Consider the following 7,721-nt stretch of genomic DNA (forward strand, 5'->3'; position numbering starts at 1 on the left):
TCTAAATTGTATCCTGATCCCAAGCCAAATAATTTTTCTTGGTCTCTTTAAATTTTCTTATTGAGTTTTTAAAGTTTCATACACTATTTCCCACTCACATCCAGACCTCCTCATCCAGCCATACCCCCCCACTGAACCCTATGCACTCTGCCATACATCCTATGTCCTATTCATTCAAATGTTTGTACCCAAATGTCCTTCAATGTAAATGCACCCATTGGAGTTTAGTCAGCCCATCCAGTGGTCGTATGTAAGTCATAGTCTCCCTCACCCAGCAGCAAACAGTCTCAAATAGTTCTCGATCCAGTGCTGATCTGCCACCCATTTCTCACCTCCCCTTTGGGCCCTTGTTTAATTGAGCTGACATGGGTCTCACATTGGATGTCACTGCTACCGCAGGTGCACATGAGCAAGCCTCCACTGACCTGGAAGCCTCCACTTCAACCTTTCACAAACCAGCCCTGGCTCTTACAGTCTTTACTCCTTCTCTTCTGCAATGGTCCCTGAGCCGTGGGTGGGTGAGCTTCCATATAGGGGTCCCATCCTATACTCTACAGTCTCTTATTCTCCAAAAGTTGGCCAGTTGAGGATTTCTGTGTGTGATACACTCTGATGTACATGAAAGCTTCACTGATGAGAGTTGAGGGGTGCATTAGCCTTCTCTCTACCGCTTATTCTGCTATGTTCCATGAGCCTTGGCTGTAGGAATTCCACTGTAGATATGTCACCTGATACTGGGTATCTCCCAGGTGCATGTTCTCCATGCCTGACCAGATGTGCAACTCTGCAGTAGCCTCCATCTGTTGCAAAAAGAAGTTTCTTTGATGAGTGCTGTACGGCATGTTATTAGCTCTAAGGGAGGTCTCTTCTATCTCGTACTGCATTCCCTTCCAAGCAGCTCCTAGGTATACATATACATTAATGTTCAGACACTATGTGCATTTCTCACAGAGTTTTTAGGGAATTGCTTTTCCCTCTAGGTTTCCTAGCCCCCCCCCCCCCGGCAAGATTCATTCATCTCTACTCTTTTTTCTCCCATCTGGCCTCCCTCCTCCCTCCCTTCCTAGTCACAATATCCCATTATTCCTACCTTTCCCCCAATACCTCCTGACTCCCGCCATCTTTCCTCTTTCTGTTCCTGACTTCCCTCTCTCCCCCACACCACAGTCCCTTGCATGACCCTCCCTCCTCTTCTCCCTATTACTCTCAATTTTTCACCTCCCTCAGGTTGCATCTCTTCCCTCCTATCTCCCTTTCGTGTTGTTTCTTTGCCTTTACCTCCATGTATCTTTTGCCTTTACCTAGCTCTTTTGAGACAAGTTCTCCCTGTAGCCCCAACTGGACCAGAACTTACTATGTAGACCAGGCTGATCTTGAACTCACAGAGATCTGCCTGCCTCTGCCTCCCAAAGGCACACATCACCATGCCTGGCTATTTAATCATTTTTGGTAAAACTCAAGTCAACATCTTATTCACACAACAATTTTTATATTGAAACATTCAAACACAATACAATCCAATAATATACTAATTTGATACTTAGATGCTGAGGAATGACAGTAGAAAAATATTAAAAGTCTATTTCTGTAATTAAATCACTGTGATTCCTTAAGAACAGAAAACTTTGTGTGTACAATAAAACATTGATTGCCTCAAAAAGGGAAAGGGGAGGCATACACTTGTCCCAAATCTGAGCCAAGCTGTTTCAGACAGCATGTGCTGGTACTGTGTCACTAAGAACATACACAGTGCAAAGTATGCATGCTGTGTGTTCAGAATCCAGGCTGCAGTGAAGCCAAACCATGCAACATAGCCCTACCAGAAACACCGTGGCTTTATTACGTTTGACTTTATGGTTATTGCATATTTAGAAACTATTTCCTGTTGCCAAATTTTCATGACCCCTGCATATTCAGTTATACCACCCCATATGGGTCACAACCTTCAATTTAAGAAGCTCTGAATTAGAAAACAGAGAGAGAGATGAGGGAACGTAATGGAGACAGGTACAGACAATCCCACAAATGACCATGGCAGACATCACCACTCAAGTGGGGAGCACATCAGGCTAGTGAAGAAAGGTGCTTTCCACTAGCCTTTGATGCTAATCAAACTGACTTATAAATTTGTATCTCTTTACCCATAGATTAGTGTAGCTCTCCAACCTCATCAGAGAACTTTTCTTTGTACAGTGGATGGCAGTTAGTAGAGATACTCACAACTGATCAAAGTGCAGAGATCAGCAGGATGCTCAGCCATAAATGGGGTACCTACATCACACCCCTCCCCTAGGCTTAGGGGCCACCATGCAAGAGTGGTTGAGAACATTGTAAGAGCCAGAGGTCAGGGAAGACTGAAGCAACAGTGTCTTCTGTTCAAGACAGGATACTCTCATGAACTCACAGCTGCTGTTGCTGCCTGCACAAGATCTGCACAAGATCAAGCCGATTGACATTCTGGTATGGAGTGGGAAGGCATTCATGAGCCCCCTACCCCTGAGGACCTATGGATAATTGATGGCTGATGGGGGAGGGAGATTCAGTTTTCTTTAAGGATGTGGCTTCTGGTAGGTCAACCATGCTCCAGTAGATGTCCCCAAACCTCGTAGTATATGAGCAGTACAAGTTGGAATTGATGGGTCACTAAGAAAGGAAAAATAAGAGGGAAGAGGTGAGAAGTGGGGAGTGGATCTGGGAGGAGTTGAGGGTGGAGTGGAGAGTAAATATGATCAAAATACATTGTCTGAAATTCCCAAAGAATTAATACAATTTTTTAAAAACACCTTAAGATAAGGGCTGGGTGTGGTGATACATATCTTTTATCACTTGGGAGGCTTTGAGATTGAGACCAGCCTATTCTACATACTAAGTTCCAGAATAGCTGGGGCTAGCGGGAGACCCTGTCTCAAAAAACCACAACAAAACAAAAGAACCAAACCCAAACAACCAGAAACTTAAAATAGCCTCTGTAAATGTCACACACAAACACACACACACCAAAACACTAAATCAAAGCAAACAAAAAATAAACGAAAACAAGCAAAGGGAGTTTTTAAAAAAAGAGCACAACTAGTCCCTGCATCACTCTCTGGTTTCCTGTCTCACATGTGTCTCTTGTTACATGACTTTTCCTACAGAGACGTGAATAAGCATCTACTCACCCCAAACAAGACACCAATAACAGATCAAAGTAATGGTTCCACCCAAGTCTAGCTTAGTGACTAGAACCAGTGAGTTTATTGGTGACAGTGGGTGACAATTCACAATGCTTCATCTCTACCCTGGATGACATTGCAGGCACCAAAGCGTCCTAGCAAGTGTTCCTACTTACACAACCTTGGGAAAGAGCTTTATGAGTCTTGTCTCAGGAATTTCTTAAGGTTTGCAAGCTTTTTCTACTTCCTGAGCCTTGCAAGTTCTGTGTTTCCTGAGTCTTAAAGAGTTTCCTTCCAGAGGGGAAAGTTTCATTTTAGAAGAAATAACTACACTATACTCTCTTCATACAAGGTCCCACTGTGATGCCATCTGCCACCATGTAATGGAATCATGGAGGCCCTTGTTGTTTGGATTTTTAGCCTCCAAAACTATGAGCTAAATAGGTTGTTTTTTTCTTTATAAGCACTCAACTTCAGGCATTTAATTATAGCAAGAGAAAATGAAATGGTACAAAAGGACATCAGAAGTTAAAGGGGTTACGTGTGATTCTTATAAGTAGACACAGACTATGATGTTTCTTCCCTTTGAACCATGAGCTATTTTCACCATTTAAGGGTTGTAAGAGTATGTTTTTATAGTGAAAATGCAGAATAGGAATCCTGGAAGCCAACTCTAGTTCTACTGTAATGCAGTTCCATCAGGAAAGGAGCATTTTCCTGGGGAGAAAATAGGTCTGAATGGCACAAAGGAAACCCACGTGCCCATCACTGGGTAACTCAAACAACAATCTGCCGGGTGTCCCAGTCTCAATGACCTGCCTCATTCTTAGAAAGCTGAAAAAGAAAATTTCAAAAGGAAAACAGCTAACTTACATGCTGGTTTTGTACAGATTAAACATATTTAATTCAGTTTTGCAAGATGAAAATGTTCTGTAAACTGGTTATAGAGTATTATGAATATACTTAATATAACCCAGCTGTACACTAAAAATGGTTAAGATGTTAACTTTCATGTGTATATTTTACTGCTTTAAAAAATATCTTTAAGGCCTGGCGTGGTGGCACATGCCTTTAATCCCAGCACTTGGGAGGCAGAGGCAGGTAGATCTCTGTGAGTTCAAGGCCAGCCTGGTCTACATAGTGAGTTCCAGGACAGCTGGGGCTACAGGGAGACCCTGTCTCAAAAAGACCAAAAAAAAATCTTTAAGAAAGTACATGGAATTTTAAGATGAAGCAGGACCACACAGTCCCTTCCAGGGGATGTCTGACTGTTAGAGGGTGTGTTGGTCTATCTCCTAGTCTACAAGGCACTTTTACATTCCTTCCATTTGATCCTGACAACCACATTGATTGATGAGTGCATTAGACTTTTATCATTCCATTTTGGGCAAGTGCTAAATGAGACAAAGTTGGGTATCTAGTTCAAAGGGGCAAAGACTGAGACGACTTGTAGGGTCTTGTCTTTACACAGCCAAGTTCGTCTTATGATTCTTAGGAGGTGAAAGTATGCAAAGGAGAGATGGGAGATAGAACCCATGAGTATTTTTCCATACTGGACACAAGGCTCTATGGCATCCATGCATCCCTCTCTCTATTTTTAAAACAAGCTCTGGCAAGTATATTAAAAAATAATTTTCATGCTTGTTTTTCTCTAGTCTGTTCTGACTGGTTTCTAATAATCAGAATCACTTGGATCCAGGGTACACACTCTATAATATTTCCTAATTGTTGTGTTCAATTCAATAGCATTACCTCTGTAGTGATGGACTGTAATTTGGACCAATATAGTATAATAGTCTAGTTCCAACATCCTCAAAGCTGGGCAGTTGGGGAGTATAACCACTTTCACTCTACCCTGTCTGATCTTCACAGTCTGCTTGTACCCCAGTTCATACTTCAAATTTTTATATAACCAGTTGGAGCAAGAATGACTTTTTGTTTTTGAGACAGGTTTTCCTGTAGCCTGGGCTCACCTCAAACACACTATGTAGCTGGGAATGATCTTGACCTTCTGATCCTCCTGACTCCACTGCTGGGATTACAGAGAAGCACCACTACACTTGGTTTATGCAGTACTAGGGATCAAACCCAGGCTTCATGAATGCTAGTCAAGCCAACTGAGCTATACCCAAAGCCTCCTCTCTAACTCTTACCCACAAGTCCATGAAGTTGGCTGAACTGTACCCTGACGTTTCAGTTGTGGCAACCTGGCCTCAGAGGGGCTCAGTCACTCTCAATTTTAGGTAAAGCACAAGCTAGCTGCATGTCAATAATATGGGACACAGAAGGATGATGTAAGGAAAGGGTTACAAAGAGGAGGTGGCGAGACCATGCTTTAGACTGGTGCCTCATTGTCCCTGAGGAGCTTGGTGACACTTGGATATGCTGACATAGGAGGAGGTAAAGGGGCAAGACACAGGTGCAAAGAACAAATGGGAAGGGAACAAAGGATTGCACTCTCTGAGATGCAGACACAAAAGCAAAATTGCAAAAACCCATAATTATGGTATCAAGAAAAGTAGCCAGAGGAGGGAAAAGGTGGATTTACAAGAGACAGAGGGAAGAGAAATGCAAAGAAAAATGTTTTCCTGGACTACATTTATAAGGAAGCAACAGATGATGTTTCTGCAAAATATGTAGGCCAAGTGGGGTGGGGGGGATTATAAATACAGTTGACATTTAGCTAATTTTTAAACAGTTTTAAATGCAAAGGGATCAAATGAGACAATGCATGGGATATACTCAAATTACAAAGTGTTTTGCAAAAGTAGAGTGGTACTTATTTTTATATGAGTGTATTTATAATAAAACTACAAAGACAAAACCCAGGCCAAGTGCCTGGACTGTGGCTCATCTGGGCTTTGCTCTCACTGTGCACCCCGTGCCTCTGAGGTTCATCTTTATCTTGTTGAATTATAACACTGCTCAACCTCTGGCACTGAAGACTGATGTGGGACAGCTGTTCAACAGCCGGTCTGCATTTGCCCCAGGTGGTGGTATCTTAGGAATCAACTGAGCAATTGCTCTGCTATGTATTGTTTGGGGTTCACAAAAGCTCGTCATGATCTTGAAAGGCTTACATTAGCCAGGAATTAGGTGACAGAAACTGACATCATGTGTTGAAGCTCTGGGTGCTGGCCCTGCAGGTGCTGGGGCTGGAGGAGGTGTGGGGTCACCCAGGCTAAGGAGGCACCTTCACACTGGGAGGAAAAGCACCCATGTTCTGGTCCCAGGAAGTTCTACATGAATTCATTTTGCTTTGTGACTGTATCAGTCGCACAGACCATTGTCTCAGGCTCTTGTTTTCTTTCTTCTTCTTCTGGCCTAATGTACTCCTCTTCCTTTGCCTTTTCTCCCTCCGCTTTCCTTCTTTGCCTTTCAGTATCACTTTGTCCTTCTCCTCTTACTCTTTTCTGCCCTCTCCCTTTCTTCACTTCCTCTTCTTTTCTGGTCAATGAGCATTTTTGAGAGATGGGCCAAAATGGGGTGGGGGGAGCAGATAAAATAATGAATTACCCTTTAAAGAAGATATCAAGCAGAAAATTCCTCCTGCTCCCTGGAGGGTCAGGCTGTGCTATCAGACCCCAGGCCTCCAGAAAGCAGTTTGGTAGGAGAATGTTCAACTATAACTTCCTTCAAACAAATGCCATCCACTCAGTCCTACATAGCACCTCAGACCCCAGGCCTGAGTGAGCCAGCAGGAAGTGAGCCAGCTGCAGTGAATGGCATTCTCTTCTCAGTCCTGCTTATTGGGTTGAGAGCCTTATCTACTTTGAAAAGGCTAACCAGGATAGCAAAGGTTAAAAGGAGTGATTTCTAGAATTCTCACTGCTAATGCTCCCTATTGAACCATTTGCTTTTGAATAATTAGTACTTCAGGCAGTTAAATGACTTTTTTTAAGGCCCCAATAAGCTGACCTTGTTTCCTGACCCATGCTGGGTAAAGGCTTTCCAGTGTGCATACTCTCAGGTCATACATACACCTCAGCAAACCCTCAGTTATCTCACTATCAAAATACCTGAAAGCAAATCCTGAACCCATTATTCTAGAGTCTAGCCTTGGAAGACAAAAGAAAAATGAGGACAAACCCAATAGCAGGATGCTTTTGGAAGCCTTTGTCAAGAAATTCCAATGGATTCTCATATGAACATTTGAAAATTGCCCTGTTCTGACTTTTTTCTACTTCCCTGTCTAGAACTTGGAATGCTAATTACTCTTGCCTTTACTTCTCCTTCACATCTCCTAGTCAGGATTCAAGGACTTTCTTTTCCCCCTAGAGATAAGAGTTATGCAATTTGGGAATCTTTCAGATAGACCCTCTGAAGGGGTACTCCAATTGCCTCACCCTGTGTCCCTGTTCAGCATGGAAGAAGCCAGAGCTGTCTGTGTCCCAATTCCCTATCGGCAATTTGGTTAACCCCTTCAGAGGATGGTGTGATAAGAATAGGATGTAGGAATTGGCTAGGCAGTTAGGCTAAAAAGACCCCAAAGAAAAGTAGCCAGTTTCTTGGCTAAAACTCACAATGTCCTTGGGCCTCTTAGCCACATCCTCTGTTCCAAAGGCC

At 43.0% G+C, this 7,721-nt stretch overlaps 1 long non-coding RNA gene across 1 annotated transcript in view; it reads right to left on the bottom strand.

Moving 5' to 3' along the window:
* Window positions 1-249: 249 nt before the first annotated feature.
* The window catches only part of LOC115067353, a 17,064-nt gene continuing 9,592 nt past the window's right edge, over window positions 250-7,721 (bottom strand). Inside the window, exons 2-3 of the long non-coding RNA XR_003846773.1 lie at window positions 2,221-2,643; window positions 250-800 (exon numbers count right to left, since the gene is read on the bottom strand). This is a non-coding gene — a long non-coding RNA (uncharacterized LOC115067353). The remainder of the gene's footprint in view (window positions 801-2,220; window positions 2,644-7,721) is intronic.

The sequence above is a fragment of the Nannospalax galili genome, unplaced genomic scaffold (genome assembly GCF_000622305.1).
Source record: "Nannospalax galili isolate Female #2095 unplaced genomic scaffold, S.galili_v1.0 scaffold1331, whole genome shotgun sequence".
NCBI classification, from domain to species: domain Eukaryota; kingdom Metazoa; phylum Chordata; class Mammalia; order Rodentia; family Spalacidae; genus Nannospalax; species Nannospalax galili.